General features: G+C 41.5%; 1 protein-coding gene across 1 annotated transcript in view; it reads right to left on the minus strand.

Moving 5' to 3' along the window:
- Positions 1-16,381, minus strand: part of alcamb (activated leukocyte cell adhesion molecule b) — a 30,830-nt gene that overhangs the window by 13,234 nt on the left and 1,215 nt on the right. The gene's annotated exons all lie outside the window — the stretch shown is intronic.

Genomic DNA, 16,381 nt, shown 5'->3' on the forward strand with positions numbered 1-16,381 from the left:
ACTATTAACAAAATACAGTCATACAGCTTCCGTAGAGGTCCATTAACCCCAAAAGCAATTTACTACTTCAAGGTTATTATGACAGACTGTTCATTCTGCTGCCGCTGCAGAATCTTATCTTCTTAAATTCAAAAACTGTAAAAAAAAATTGCTAGGTTGTTTCAACCCATGTTTGTGTCAAATATGCACAAACCCAACCATTGGTTTAAATTTTAAATTACATTTTTAAACCCAATGGGTGCTTTTATCCATATTTGACACAAACATGGGTTGAAACAACCCAGCATGTTTTAGAGTGTGCATTTTTATAGAATGTGATAAACATGTGCAGAGTTATTAAAAACAAAGTCGCTTAAGTATTCTTTGTTGGTTTAAAAAAAACGTGCACATAATTTTCAAGAAAACGTAAAATTTATTGAAAGTTTTGTAACAAATAATATCCTAAATTATTAAATGATATTGATAAACAAATGAAAAGTTGCACCACATGATGATCAGAACTAACTTTGCCTTAAAAAGGTACTATTAAGTTAACTGATATTTCAAGAGACTTAGCGACCATAACTCTCTGAAAAATTGTTTTGTTACATGAATTTTAAGAAAAAATATCAAATATGATGTCAATGATGTACTTAAGGTTTTCTTTTAATGTGGCTTCTTCATTATATCAAAATATTTTGACTATAGGCCTAAAAAATATAAAAATGTATTTTAATTTAGAAATTAAAAGACATTCTTATGACAGAAGAGATGTGAATTGCATTTTAATGTATTTTGTAATAAATTATTAGATAACATAAATAAGAGTCTCATGTCATTGACCGATTATATCAGGTAAGTTATGAGATCCTGTAGCATTTGAGAAATTAAGGTCAAAACGGCAAGTTGCTAAGATCATCCAGGTTATCAGTTAACCAAGACATGAACATACTTAGACATGATGGCACGCAGTATAAAATTAACAGACACTTTCAAATGTAAAACTAATGAGCACATTGAGGCAGTCAGTTTTGACTTCAAATCTTCACAAATTTATGTTCGAGCAATTAGACTCAGAAGTTTTCGTGTGGTCTTTGATTAACAACATTCCCAAACATCAAAGGTGTTCTGTCAAACATATCTCAAAAGCATTTCACAAGACAGCGAGGTTGTCTCGTATTTTTGCATAGACAGAGAGAGCACCTTTATCTCTTCCTAAACCAGTCTCCCTGCTCCCCGATGCCTCGAGGCTACGGGCATTTGCATTCCACAAGATCCTGGAGGGCCCCTTGTGTTCACAACATCAGCATTTGCTTGCAGCCACTGAGATACCAATCAAATTTGGTGCCAAAACACAGAGGTCAGCGAGCTTGCATTGAAAGTTAAATAAGCTCTTTCTCTGGGCTCTAAAAGAGCTGGCTCTCAAGTTGTGAGAGGGCCATACAACAATTCAGTCCTATACAGTGCTTGAGGTGGGGCGGTACACAAAACTCCGATATTTTAATTTGTGTACCCTCACTTATTCTTGCTTACCGGCAATGCTGTCAGTACTCTGACTGCCAACACCGAAACATAGAAACTATTAATTAAGAATATACTTCACGCATTGCCTCATTCTGAGCTTTTGTAGGCTGTACGACCTAAACTGACCAATTATCTGGCCAATATGACTGAAGCCCAATTGTTTAATTTTGCATGAGTGGCACGCAAATTACCATAGGGGCGTTCCAAAAGTGTGATAAGATTTGCTCAAGCTGTTCCTATCGTGATGCTGATGATAAAATGTGCAATCCATTTGCATTCAATTGAGAATTTACCACATTAAAACGCTATGGAGAAAGTCAAACATGATCTAAAACAGCCACATAAACTAAAAAGACTGATGAAAAGAGAAAACATTATCTTGCACCAACAAATTATAAAGCTTTTTAAACTCCACATGACCACCCTTACTAGAATTTATCACATTCTATTGTATTTATTGTGGTAAATTTGGACTAACTTGTAGAATTTATAATAGATCATCTGTTAAAGTCCCCCTGTAGTCAATAACTTTATCCCAGTTAAAACTCATCTTTGGCCGTATATTGAAACGTTTATTCCTTGGAAAAATTGTTTTATTTGTGCCTTTAAATAGCTTGAATATAACTCTACACCCTTGCCTCATTTAGTATACGCGGTTCTATGAATATGCAAACTGAACCCGCCCCCACTCACTCACACCAGGTCAGAGATTCACTCGTTGACGTGATTGGTTACAAGGTAGTTTGTGATGTCAGACACCAGCGATTCCAAACCGTGTTTTTGAGGCTGTAATTGGTTCACAGCAGTTTTAAGGAGAAAATACTCAGCAATGGTGTTGACTTATGAATTTGCAAATGGCTTGTCTTAAAGCATATTAAAAACACCACATAGGCATAAAAAACATTAAAAGCTTTATTTTCATCGCAGGGGGACTTTAAGGGAATAGATTTTTCACTAAGGATGTATATTACAACCGGGGCATGTTGTAGCTATAGTTTCTAAATGGTTGCTATTTTTCATAAATACTGAAGATTAAAAAAAGAAAGAACAAAGTTAACATTGGCCTAAGCAGGGTAATGACGAGCCATCAATGCCCTTACCTGTAATTATATCATTAACAAATGCTATAGTTAAACAAATACTTTTTTAAAAGGCCAAATACAAGTTAGAATGATGAGCTTTAAAGTCTGGACCTTCTTGAATTATTGACTAAACAGATGTATTCTTTTGTAAACTGTGCCGTCCTCGATATGTCTGCTCAATATCCTGACAGCCAGCTAAACTTTTTCCCAACACCAAGACTCTGAAGACTAATTCTCAATTCCACAGGTTTAATGGAGTTGCAAGGAAAATAGTGAAACTGAAATACACAAAAGAGCAATGACAAATTACACATAAATAAAGGAAAATTTGCACAATTCCTATTGCATTTCGTTTGTACTCATTTTTAAAACTAATAAGAAATACATGTGAACTACATATAGAACCTTATAGCACCTTTACTGTGCAGCTCGTAGTACACGTGAGCGAACACGTGAGCGCTTGCATATACATAGCCGACGTGCATTCAAACCATCCTCAAATCACACTAACAAACTTAAGTCAAAAATAACTAATAAAACTTCCCGAATAATCTCACAAAACAAAGTATACATACCGACGATGCTACGTCAGACATGAGAAGACAGAAATGAAGAAGCTCCGTGAATTTGCACACTTGAACTGCTGAAACGCGCGAGTGTTCACTACCCAACTACGGATAATGCAAAAGGACATTTAGAGCAGCGCGATCTTAAAGTGACCATGACCCAAATAGAAACAGATAAGAAATAATGCATATTACTAGAACACAGAATACTGAAATGCTGACTAAAAGTAAAGCACTTTTATCTTCTGAAACGAAACTTAATGCTTATTTACTTTTGCTATAATTTTGTTATTAAGAACAGAACACTCCCCGTCTGACGTGGACACACGTCACCCCCACAGTCCATGCACAGTCCTTTTTTTTTTTTTTTTTTTTTCAAACAGTCCATTTACTAAACAGTCCATTTACTGTGCCTCTGGAGGTAGGAGGAGAACAATTTCATTGACTGGCCTAAGAAAGAGGCTAGACCCGCCTGGTTTGATGATCTTTACCTCCACCTGGCGTACTTTCCCATCCTTGCTAGGGAAGGCCTGAGTAATCAGTCCAAGAGGCCATTCATTCCTAGGTGATTGGCTGTTCTTAAGGAGAACAATGCTTCCAGGCTGAATGTTTGGCTGAGTGGACTGCCATTTCTTGCGGGCCTGCAGTGTTGGGAGGAATTGTTTCCTCCAACGATCCCAGAATGTGTTGGACAGCTGCTGAACCTGCCGCCACTGGGACTTGTAGAGGTCTGCAACTCCAAACTCACCAGCAGGAGCAGGCACAATGTTCGTCTTTTGTGTGAGAAGAGCAGCTGGCGTGAGTATGAACGAGTCATCAGGGTCCATAGTCACTGGAACAAGTGGCCTGGCATTGATGATTGCTGCGACTTCTGCCATGAAAGTCACCAGCACTTCGTGGGTGAGCTTGTCTTTCAGCTGGAGGAACATTGCGTCCAGAATCCTCCTTGCCAGCCCAATCATTCTCTCCCATGATCCACCCCAATGGGATGCATGTGGGGGATTAAAAGACCAGATGCAGCCCTTGTCTGAGAGGTAAGTCTTTACGGCAGTGTTGTCTATGTTTGAGGCTATCTTCAGTTCCTTACAGGCACCAATGAAGTTCGTGCCGCGGTCGGAGCGAATGTTTTTGACCGGCCCACGCATTGAAAGGAAGCGCCGTAGCGCGTTGATGAAGCTAGAGGTGTCGAGGGATTCTATGACTTCAATGTGCACAGCTCTTATGCTCATGCACGTAAAGATCACTGCCCACCTTTTGCTTTGAGCAAAGCCGCCTCTGGTCTTGCGTGAGGAGACGTTCCATGGGCCGAACACATCAAGACCCACGCTGGAGAATGGAGGATCTGTTGAAAGACGATCGGCTGGCAGGTTAGCCATTTTCTGGATGCTGAGTGGAGCTCTGAGCCTTCTGCATGTTATGCATTGATGGATGATGCTGCTTACTCTTTTCTTCCCTCCAACTATCCAAAAGCCAGCTGAACGGACCGCACCCTCCGTAAAGTGACGGCCTTGATGATGGATTTGCTCGTGATGGTGTTTGATAAGCAAAGTGGCGACGTGATGCTGGCCAGGAATAATCAGGGGAGTCTTTTCACTCTGATCGAGACTTGAATGATGAAGACGGCCTCCAACTCTGAGAAGGCCGTGTGTGTCAATGAACGAGTCCAGATTTCTGAGAGGGCTTGTTTTTGGCATCCTTTCCTGTTTTAGAATGCACTTTATCTCTTGGCTGTAGACTTCCTGTTGAACTGCTTGGATGATTACAGCTGACGCTTTCTCTGATTCCTCAACTGTGAATTCAGCTTTGCAGTAATGCCAGCCCTTGCATGCTCTGTTCTCTCTGTGAACTGTCTTGAAATGACAGGCTATGTGAATGAGGCGAGTGACTGCACGAGTTAATGACTTCCAGGTAGAAAACTTAGCAAAGCGTTGTGAATCCAGTTGCTTGTTTGAGGCTGTAGTGCTTAAGGCAGACACCAGAGGGCGGATGTCTGGGTCTGTGCTCGGGTCAACTAGGTCATAAGTGCTCGCAGAAATGTTGGGCTCCGGCTTGGAGAGAAATTTGGGCCCACTCAGCCAGTTGGTATGTTTCAGTTGGCCAGCAGGGACGGAACGTGTTGCGTGATCTGCAGGGTTCAGTTCTGTTGGCACATAGCGCCACTGGTCTGGTCGGCAGGATCTTCGGATGCGTAACACCCGGTTGCTGACATAGACATAAAAGCGCCTGGTCTCATTGCAAATATAGCCCAGGACTACTTTACTGTCTGAGTAGTAGGTTACGGTATTGAGCTGTAGGTCAAGTTCTGCTGAGACCAGGTCTGCTAACTCTACAGCAAGCACTGCTGCGCAGAGTTCAAGTCTTGGCACTGTGTGTTCAGGGCGGGGGGCCAGCTTGGCTTTGCCCATTACAAATCCAATCTGGTTGTTCCCATTACTGTCTGTCACTTTCAGGTAGCACACAGCACCGATAGCTTTGACTGACGCATCACAGAACACACACAGTTCTCTTCTTACCGCTGCTGTCGGTGAGGCTTCTGTGTAGCGCCTTGGGATGGAAAGCTCAGCGAGCTCAGACAGAGAGGCCCTCCATGACGTCCAGGCATCTTCCATGGCTGGAGGTAAGGGCGCGTCCCAGTCACCGTTCTCCGCCGTGAGCTCTCGCAGGATAGCCTTGCCTTGGACTGTGACGGGCGCAACGAATCCAAGTGGGTCGTAGAGGCTATTGATTGTGGACAAGACACCCCGTCGGGTGTAGGGCTTGGCCTCACTGGAGACATTAAAAAGGAAACAGTCTGTCTTGAGATTCCAGTCAAGCCCGAGGCTGCGCTGCAACGGCAGCACGTCTGCGTCGAGGTCAAGGTCTTTGAGGTCACTCGCGTGGTCACTGGATGGAAAGGCATCCATGACCTCTTTGTTGTTCGCTGCAATCTTGTGAAGTCTCAGATTCGACTTGGAGAGCACATCCTGTGTTCTTTTTACCAGGCTAATAGCAGCTTGAACTGTGGGCAGGGACTTGAGCCCATCATCGACATAGAAGTCATGCAACACAAAGTGCTGCACATCTGGGTCGACTGGGAATTTGTTACCTTGGACAGACTTGTGTAGGCCATGAATAGCCACTGCAGGTGACGGGCTGTTGCCAAAGACGTGGACATTCATGCGGTAATCCACGATGGCTTTTGAGAGGTCATTATTCTCAAACCAGAGAAAGCGTAAGAAGTCACGGTCTTTTTCTCTTACTCGGAAGCAATAGAACATCTGTTCTATGTCGACTGTGAGTGCAATGGCCTCTCTTCTGAACCGAATCAGCACTCCCAGTAGTGTGTTATTAAGGTCAGGTCCTGTTAACAGCACGTTGTTGAGTGATACACCGTTGTATTGGGCACTGGAATCGAATACCACCCGGATTTTCTTAGGTTTTTTCGGATGATACACCCCGAACGTTGGTAGGTACCACCTTTCTTCATCAGGGCTGAGAGGGGGGGCTAACTCTGCATGACCGTTCCGAAACATGTTGCCCATGAAGGAGAGAAAGTGGTCTCTCATCTCAGGCTTTTTTTCAAAGTTACGTTTGAGAGACATGAGACGCCTCAGCGCCTGTAGCCTGTTGTCTGGGAGCCGTGGCCGTGGGCTCTTGAAGGGTAATGGTGCCACCCAACTGTTATTTGAGTCTTTTTGCAGTCCCTCATCCATTATCTTCATGAACTTTGTATCTTGAATGGAGGGAGCCACCTGGTTGTCATCCTTGGTTCGCCTGAACACTGTGCATCCGAGGTGATCGGTTTCGCAGATAGGCTGGTCCTCAGAATAGGCTGGAGGCTCACTGGTGGCTTGGGTGTCACTGAACCTCTCCTTTACATGGAACACATTGGGGCATGCGGCAAAGAGAGTGGGCCGTTGCAGCTCTGTGGTGTTCGTGTGGAACGTGTTAATTGTCAGTGGCTTGTGAACATTACCTAGGCACACATTTCCAACAATGACCCACCCCAGGTCTAACTTCTGTGCGTAAGGCAGGTTGTGAGGGCCATTCACCTGTTTGCGGACTTTATGCACTCTGATAATGTCCCGTCCTAAGAGAAGCATGATTGGGGCTTGCGGATCAATGTCTGGGATGAGGTGTGCAACTGACCTTAGATGAGCATGATGAAGAGCTACTTCGGGGGTTGGAATCTCCTCTCTGTTGTTCGGTATGTCGTTACATTCTATGAGGCTTGGCAACGGGATGCGAACAGCTCCATCTAGAGACTCCACTTCATAGCCACTGGCCCTTCTGCCTGCTGATTGCTTCACTCCAGCACATGTTCTCAGTGTGTAAGGAGCACTAGGACTGTGATCATGGAACATTTCAAAGAACTGTGAGCGAACCAGTGACCTATTGCTTTGCTCGTCCATAACTGCATACAACGTCACGGCTTTTCCTCTGTGGCCAGCTGGGAACACTTTAACAAGGCATATTTTCGAGCAGGAGCGGTCTGTAAGTTCACCTCCGCAGACTTTTGTGCATTTGTTGGTGACCTGAGACTGCGCTGAAGCTTCTTCCCCCTCCCCGCCGTGCTCAGAAGCAGGGCCAGCCTCCTGCTGCCAGGGTGCGGGTCCAGGGTGGAGCGCGGTGTTGTGCCTGTTGCTCTTACATTCAAAACACTGGACATCGAATTTGCAGTTCTTTGCTATGTGGGACGAGGAAGAGAGACATTTAAAGCACACATTGTTTTCTTTTAGGAGTGTTTTGCGCTCGTCAATGGGCTTCTCTCTGAACGCCCGGCACTTACGGAGAGGGTGTGGCTTTTTATGCAACAAACACAGCTTTTCGCTGTCGTCAGATTTTGTTGGAGGCTCACCCGTGTCAGATGTGGCTCTGGGTGATACCTCTGTCTTGTGGACAGAGACTTCCCGCTGTCTGTTCGGCTTCCACGCTATCTTCTCTGTCCTGGGGGCTATGTCTGTGTTGGTGATGAGGCTAAAGCTTGGATCATTGGCAATGCGAGCCTGCTGGATGACGAAATCAACAAAGAAGCAAAAGGGGGGATAATTCACCTGGTTTTGATGCTTGTAGGCTGCACCAGCTATCACCCACTTTTCCTGGAGACGAAACGGGAGTTTCTGTACGATCGGGTTGACGCCTCTCGCAGTGTCAAGGAAAGCCAGGCCTGGTAAGTCTCCTTCGGCCTTAGCGGCCTGCAGTTCCATTAGTAGATCACCCAGCTTGGTCAGCTTAGGTCCATCTCGGTTTATTATTTTCGGAAAGCTATCAATGCGTTTGAACAGAGCATTTTCTACTGCTTCAGCTGAGCCATATGTTAGCTCTAGTCTTTCCCATGCCATGGCCAGTCCTGCTTCTGGCCGATTAATATGTATTGCTCTTATCTGCTCAATATGCTCTGCTGACTCCTTACCGAGCCACTTTAGCAAAAGATCCATCTCCTCACTCGGTTCCAGGTTAAGGCCTCTGACGGCAGTCAAAAAGGAACGCTTCCATGCTCTGTAATTTTGGGGTTTGTCATTGAATTGAAGCAAGCCCGTAGCCACAAGCTCACGGCGAGCTAGATACCTGACAAAGTCATTTATGTGTGAGCCGCCATCATTTATGTATGAGCTGCAGTCATAGGTGTCTGGCCGTATGGCATGGTGTGCAGGAGGAGGCTGGGTGTCGTGATTTTGTGCTCTAAAGTGGTGTGTAGGAGAAGCATGCTCACCACTGGACTTGAAGTGAGGTAGACGAATGTCTCCAAGTATCCCGTTGAATGGCTTGTGACTGTCCTCGTATGTGCTGATGTATGGCTGCTGTGAGATGAGACGATGAGGAGCAGTATTGTTCTGTTGCGAATAGAAGGGACTGGCTTCAGGCTTTAGTGGAGGAGGTGACACATTGTGGTTAGTGACTGGCTCTGTCTTTGCTGGTGTGTCACCATTTTCACATGACTTAAATTCAGAATCCCTTTCTTTTAGTTGATCAAGCACATACTGCTTCGTACGTTGTGAGGCTTCTAAAGGAACAGAGTCTTTGATCAGGTCACAACTATGTTTCTCACTCTTTACATCAGCAGCAGCTTCAAACGCCTCTGCTTCAGCAACGGCTGCTGCAGTCTCTTTTTTATGTTTTAGTATTTCTATAGACACTTCCAACTTAGCTTGTTGTAGCTTCAGATTAGCTTCCTCTTCCGCATAGCATAGGCGTGCCTTTGCTGCTTCGGCCCTCGCTCTTGCTCTAACTGCTGCAGACCCCACTGATGATGAACTGGATCTCAACGAACAACATACTTGCGAGCGTGTCTTTACTGATGCACTGTATTGGTTCTCCTGTGCTGCTGCATTTCCATGCGAACTCTCCTCTGTAGCCTGTAGCTCGGTGGCGCGCGCTGCTCCAGTAGCACTCGACTGTAGAGTACGGTCCGTTGAGTGTCCACTGGATACGTGTGACAACGACATGTTGACTAGCTTCCAACTTGCTCTGCTGTATCTCGCTTGCTTGATAGCCGTCGTTTCACTGTGCCGTCCTCGATATGTCTGCTCAATATCCTGACAGCCAGCTAAACTTTTTCCCAACACCAAGACTCTGAAGACTAATTCTCAATTCCACAGGTTTAATGGAGTTGCAAGGAAAATAGTGAAACTGAAATACACAAAAGAGCAATGACAAATTACACATAAATAAAGGAAAATTTGCACAATTCCTATTGCATTTCGTTTGTACTCATTTTTAAAACTAATAAGAAATACATGTGAACTACATATAGAACCTTATAGCACCTTTACTGTGCAGCTCGTAGTACACGTGAGCGAACACGTGAGCGCTTGCATATACATAGCCGACGTGCATTCAAACCATCCTCAAATCACACTAACAAACTTAAGTCAAAAATAACTAATAAAACTTCCCGAATAATCTCACAAAACAAAGTATACATACCGACGATGCTACGTCAGACATGAGAAGACAGAAATGAAGAAGCTCCGTGAATTTGCACACTTGAACTGCTGAAACGCGCGAGTGTTCACTACCCAACTACGGATAATGCAAAAGGACATTTAGAGCAGCGCGATCTTAAAGTGACCATGACCCAAATAGAAACAGATAAGAAATAATGCATATTACTAGAACACAGAATACTGAAATGCTGACTAAAAGTAAAGCACTTTTATCTTCTGAAACGAAACTTAATGCTTATTTACTTTTGCTATAATTTTGTTATTAAGAACAGAACATAAACATTTTCAGTATAAAGAACATTTTAAGTAAAGATTTTAAGTAAGTTTGACTTTACATGGCACTTTGTAAACAAGTGATTGTTAACTAGGTTATTACTTCATTGCAGTTATGTTATCAACCAACTTTGTATGTGTGGATGATACCCCAAAAGACCATTTTGCAAAAATAAAGAAAACAAATAAATAAACCTCACGACAAAGCATGCCCTGGGACCTCGTTAAACTGTTCACACTTCAACCCCCCCCAATGTTCAAACCAAAACTATGCCCTTGCAACTGAGGGGGGGTCTGAGGGGGAACGACCTCACCAACAACCCACCCCCCCTCGGGAGTACCGGCACTTTTGTTCCCCACTTCAAGCACTGGCTCTATATATAGACCACCTTTATAGCCGTTTAAACAAAAGCAGAGCAAATATTGATTTCAGAAAGCATGGCTGGTGGGTGTGTGCTGTGCAACTGTGAACTCCCCTCTGCAGGGAGTGAAACAACAAAAAAATAGACAGCGGAACTTAGGGAGTACTAGCTCAAGGCCTTTTCTGTCTGAGTGATTAACTCTCAGGAATTATGTTAGGTTTAAAACTTTCTGACGTGATAGTATGTCACTACTAATGAGACTGTTCTCGCCTGTGATGCTGTGTGATACAACAAATCAGATCTTTTTCACATTCCTGTGTAGTTCAGGGACTGGCCAGGTTTGTAAAAAAGGTCACGAAGGTCCTTAACTGTCTCCTCCTCCATTATTCCTGTAGCCTAAGGGTCTACATCTGCAGAAAGCTACCTAGAAAACAGCTTAAATGCAGTATATACACTGCAGACTTTGAAGGAACTTCATTAAAAAAAGTATTTTTAAACCATAACTTGGATTGAAAATTGGTATTTATTGATGTACTACCAGAGCAGAGACCATTTCTCTCTACATATAGAGAAGAAATTATCCTAATAGCTGCTAAAAAATAAAATTATTTTTTAGATGATTTTTAGAATGAAAATCATCATCATCCTCATCAATGTAAATGTATAGCTTCAACTGACCTACATGTCAAGGAAGTGGAAGCCACAAGTGGAAGTAGATATAACCAATCAACTCCCACACAATTTCCACTCACAATATACAAAAAGGTAAAAAAAACAAAAACAAAAACAATGTATTAACACCAGGTAACTTCATACCCTTAAGTGTATAAATCCGAAAAGTCTCACATTGTAAAAGACGTTTCAATCTATTCGCACTTCTTTAAGTACATTAAATGGATTCAATTCCAATCACTTTAAGCGAATGGTCACAATCATGACGCACCTCATTATAACGCCTTGCTATTGGATAAAACAATTTTATGATAATAGCGAATGTAAACTCCAATGTTCTTTGATGCCACTAAAATCTTACATATAAATTGTGTTTGTTGAGAACACTAGAAATCTGTGCCATTTCGGGTAGGCCACTAGGTATAGCTCTTATGTTGACAGTGAGCACAGACATCTGGGACAGGTGCGGCTGTTGTTCACTACCTGTGCAGGCATGCCAGCTCAAAAGCAGACAACATCAAAGTTCCCACTAAAGAAAGAAAACTAAAGAAACGTTTATTATTTCTGGAAAAGAAAAAACTTCAAAGTTATAATGTCAAAGGATTATTGGAAAGAGGCCAAAAGTGCTGAAAAAAGGAAACATTTCCAAAGAAATCGAAGCGTCTGCCTTTTCACTATCAGTATGCGCCAACCCGCACAACATTATAGTGGGTCATTAAACAGCGACTTTTGAACTGAAAAATGTTTGTTTTTAAATTCAATGCAATTGCTTTTTGCAACCAGCTTTACTTCGGTAATCTGATCGAATCGGTTTAGATCCAGGATTAATCGGATTCTTCTCCGATCCAGGAATCAGAATCTTCTGCATATAATCTGATGAATATTTCCAACAGTCCACAAAATCTGTGACATCAGCAGAAATGTGAAGTCGTTTCGATGGAAGAGGAAGTTAGTTACATTTTGTTTAAAGATTACAAAGACAAACAGTCTTATTATTTGGAAAAACATGGACCAGTGAATCATTTACTGGAATCATGAATCATTAAAGCAGCTTAGGCGGGAATGTAAAACAATGTTTTAAAAATCATCATCATCAAATACTCACCCTCATGTTTAAATGTGAATAAAAGCCTAAATTCAATCTGTTCATCATATAAAGTGATCGCGTCTCTTCAGAAAATGTAGACTAAACCACACGATGCATATGGATTCATTTTATGAATCTTTTGAAGCGACAAAGGGGTAGTTGTGTGGACTGTCAATGGAGGGACAGAAAGCTTTTTCTTTATTTGTGTTTTGAAGATGAACAAAAGTCTTGTGGGTTTGGAATGACATGAGGGTGAGTAATGACAAGTTTGTCATGTATGCGTTAACTAACCCTTTACTGGCTCCCTGTACCAGTATTCAAATATTCAAATTGCCAGCTTGATAAGAAACCGGCCAATCACACAGATGAGAAGGGCCATAAATGTTAAGGGCAGGCAATCACTGAATTTGACAAACAGAAACTAAGTGCACACAAGCTGCACTTTCTATGCAACAACATGCTAAATAGAGTTGTTCTACTGTGTTTTCTACAAGAACTCATCACATTTGTGAATATATGAACATAAACCTTGTAAATACTTGACATATTATGTCAGTTTTATACAAGATGTCAAATTCTGATGTTAGAATATTCATCAGGAGACAGTTATAACCTAAAGTATATAAAAATCCATAGTCTGTTTGTACGTGAGATAAATGAGCCGGGGTAATGTTCATTATTAAAGACCAACCAACAAAACATTCAGCTAAGGAAGCTAAAACGAGACCCACACTTTGGCTAACCACTAAAACATATCTATGACATCACTAGGCTAGCTGATCATGGTTTAATAAAGCCTACATTCTACTGCTGCAAAACATAGCACCCATGTCTAGTTGTTTAAAGCAGCTCTGAAAACCTGTGCCTCAAAACAAACTTGAACCAGTTGACAATCTAAGAGGGGAACTCTTAGATTCTGCAACTGGTTCAAGTTTGTCACATGGATTTGCTTTTGATAATAAGTAGTAACTTTTTAACCTTTTCCCTGCATGCAAAATTCCTTATTGCATGGAAATGACTGGATTTTGCCTTCGAAAATTCACCAAACAATGGTAAATATGACCACACCTTTAAAGATTAACCAGCACAGCTAGTTGCGTTTCAGATCAGTTTTTAACCAAAACATTTAATAGGTTTAAAAAAAAAAAAAAAGCTACCTGAGCTTTTTATTTGCACATCTGATCACATGCTTCAGAAGATGCACACACACCGTTAATTTATACGTTGATTAGCAGTATTCGTGATGGTCTCGTTTTTCCTCTCTTTTCATTGTAAATTATTATTAAAACAATACAATTATCAGCGTGTCAGTAGCATATATATTTATTAAATACAAAGCATTCTCATTGTTAAGTCAATGTTAGGTTCAGCACTATTTTACATTAAGGGAAAACTTTTCATTAATATATTGTTTCTAAAAACTATTGCATGATTAACTGATTATTGGCCAGATTAAGCTATAAGTATCAATCAAACTAAATCAATCATTGCATTTAACGCTAACAGCACTGGTGAGAGAGAAATGCAACCAAAAAAAGATGGATCATGTGGCGGAAACCAACGAGATTATGACAACACTTCTGCAGTATGCAAATAAAAGTAAACATTTTAAAACAACTGAAATATTCTGTCAGGTTATACCGAAAGGGGGTTCTTAAGAAGGAAACGTGAAGCATGAGGAAACAAGCAGAAGTGAAGGGGGAGGAGTAAAAATTATTTAGAATTCTGCCTCTGGCTTTACCTTACCCGAGATAAAGAGAGAGACAGGGGGGGGGAGAAGGCGGGAAAGGAGGGGTAGGCGGCTTTATTGTAATGGTGGTTTCATTTCCTGAATCCTGGCGCAAACAGTGCAGGATTAAGAGCTCTCAATTGAACATATAAAGTACAGATGCTTCCTCCCAGCTGCTACTGTGAAAACACTGAAGAAAAAAAAAATTCTCTTACAAAGTTACCTGAAGTCAAAAATATTAGAAGTATTCAGGTTAAAGACAGACACGAGTATTTGCAAACCAAATACATTTGCCTCGACCTCAATGGGGTTAAAGGGATAGTTCTCCTAAAAATGAAAATTTTCATCATTTACTCACCCTCATGTTGTTCCAAACATGTACGAGTTTCTTTCTTCTGTTGAACACAAACATATTTTAAAGAATGTTGGTTGTCAAACAGTTGTTTTGTTTTTCCCGTTTTTATGTTGTCTATTGATGGAAAGCGCCTTGTGCACCTTTTGGCTGTTGTAAGGCGCTATAAAAAAAAAATTTGATTGATTGATTGAAACAGTTGATGGTGCCCATTGACTTCCATAGTAAGAAAAAAATAATATGGTAGTCAATGAGTGCCATCAATTGTCTGGTTTGGTTACCAACATTCCTTAAAATATCTTCTTTTGTGTCCAGCGGAAGAAAGAAACTCAAAGGTTTGGAACAACTTGAGGGTGAGTAAATGATGACGATTTTCATTTTGGGTGAGCTATCCCTTTAACACACATGTATTGTAACACATACAATTTAATACTTCATTCTCAGTGGTGCTTTTGAAATGCATGAAGAGAACAGAAGTATGCACTGCAGTAATTCATATGGTAACCCAATGTCTTTTTCAACAGAAGTGCATGTAAAGGAGCTGGGTGAGATAACGGCTTCTCGGTGGGGAGTATACAGTTGAATTTAATTACAAATGGAGAAGAGTCTGTGGGAGATGTCACTATCGTACACGCATTAGTTAAAAAAAAACCTGTCAAACAATATAGTCAGCAGGGGTTCGAAGGAGGTCTTGGCGAAACCGAATAACAAGAGTGAAACAACCTGACTTTTTGTCCCGAAATGCAGGGTTAGATCCAAGAAAGTGCACTAGAGGTTACAGAGAACCATGGGGGACTTCATGCATCTCAATGGACGCATTTCTGCAAGTCAAGAGTGCCACTGTTAAGCACACACACGCCTATCCTGTTGTAAAACAATGTGTCTCCTCTCTTTTAACTGGACAATTGCTCCCTTGTCTTGCCTGATGACAGATAAACTGGTTCCTATGAAGGCCACTATGAAAAAGAGGTGCTTCTGCGGTAAAGAAGAGAAGAGTACAAGCTAGAAGATGACAATGGTGTTTCCACAGTAGTACTTTCACTGAGGGAAGCATATTAATAAATGTATGAATAGACGAGCCCTATATTTGCACAGAGGACCTCTAAACAAAGTAAACAGCCTTTTGTTGCACTATATTTGCTTTCTTTTATAATGGGACTATAAAATGGTACAATATTTGATGGTGCAATATTGCAGACGGGTAACTGGGCGATTCACCTCTGAATAAAAGATTCTAAAAGTCTCATATTTAATACAAAAATACAATTCTTTATATAGTCTAAATGTACTGAAATCAGAATTAGAATTAAACGTCCATTCAGCATATGTCCATAAAGATAATGAGAATATGCAAATAAGTTCTGCAATACAAAAAAAAGCAAAGTTGCTTGAAGACAATTTCTCACCAAAAATAAGTCTGGACTCTGAGACCTCAGTACTGCAGTGCATTTACAACATTATTTGTCTTGAAAGCAAAGTTTATCACTGAGGGACAGATTTCTTAGAAAAAAGGTGCAATTTTTGCAGCAAACTGACAGAAACCCACCAGCTAAACTAGAAACACAGGGTGTGACATTGCAGATGGTGTGTTTTGAGGGGGGTTGTGGGGGAGGGGTGGAGAGAGAGAACAAAAAACAGATGCTGCACTAAACTACTAGTTGTAAACTCAGTTTGGCCAATCTAGTAGACAAACAGTCACGGGTGTAAATAACACTGACTACTAAGAATGACTCACAACATGACCAAATCTTGAAAAAATGTCCTCTGGGTAGAAAAATTAGTAAGAATCTGTTTAACAACCAATTGTATTTGAAGTAGAATGTACCACT

The sequence above is a fragment of the Phoxinus phoxinus genome (genome assembly GCF_949152265.1).
Source record: "Phoxinus phoxinus genome assembly, chromosome: 4".
Classification (NCBI taxonomy): Eukaryota; Metazoa; Chordata; class Actinopteri; order Cypriniformes; family Leuciscidae; genus Phoxinus; species Phoxinus phoxinus.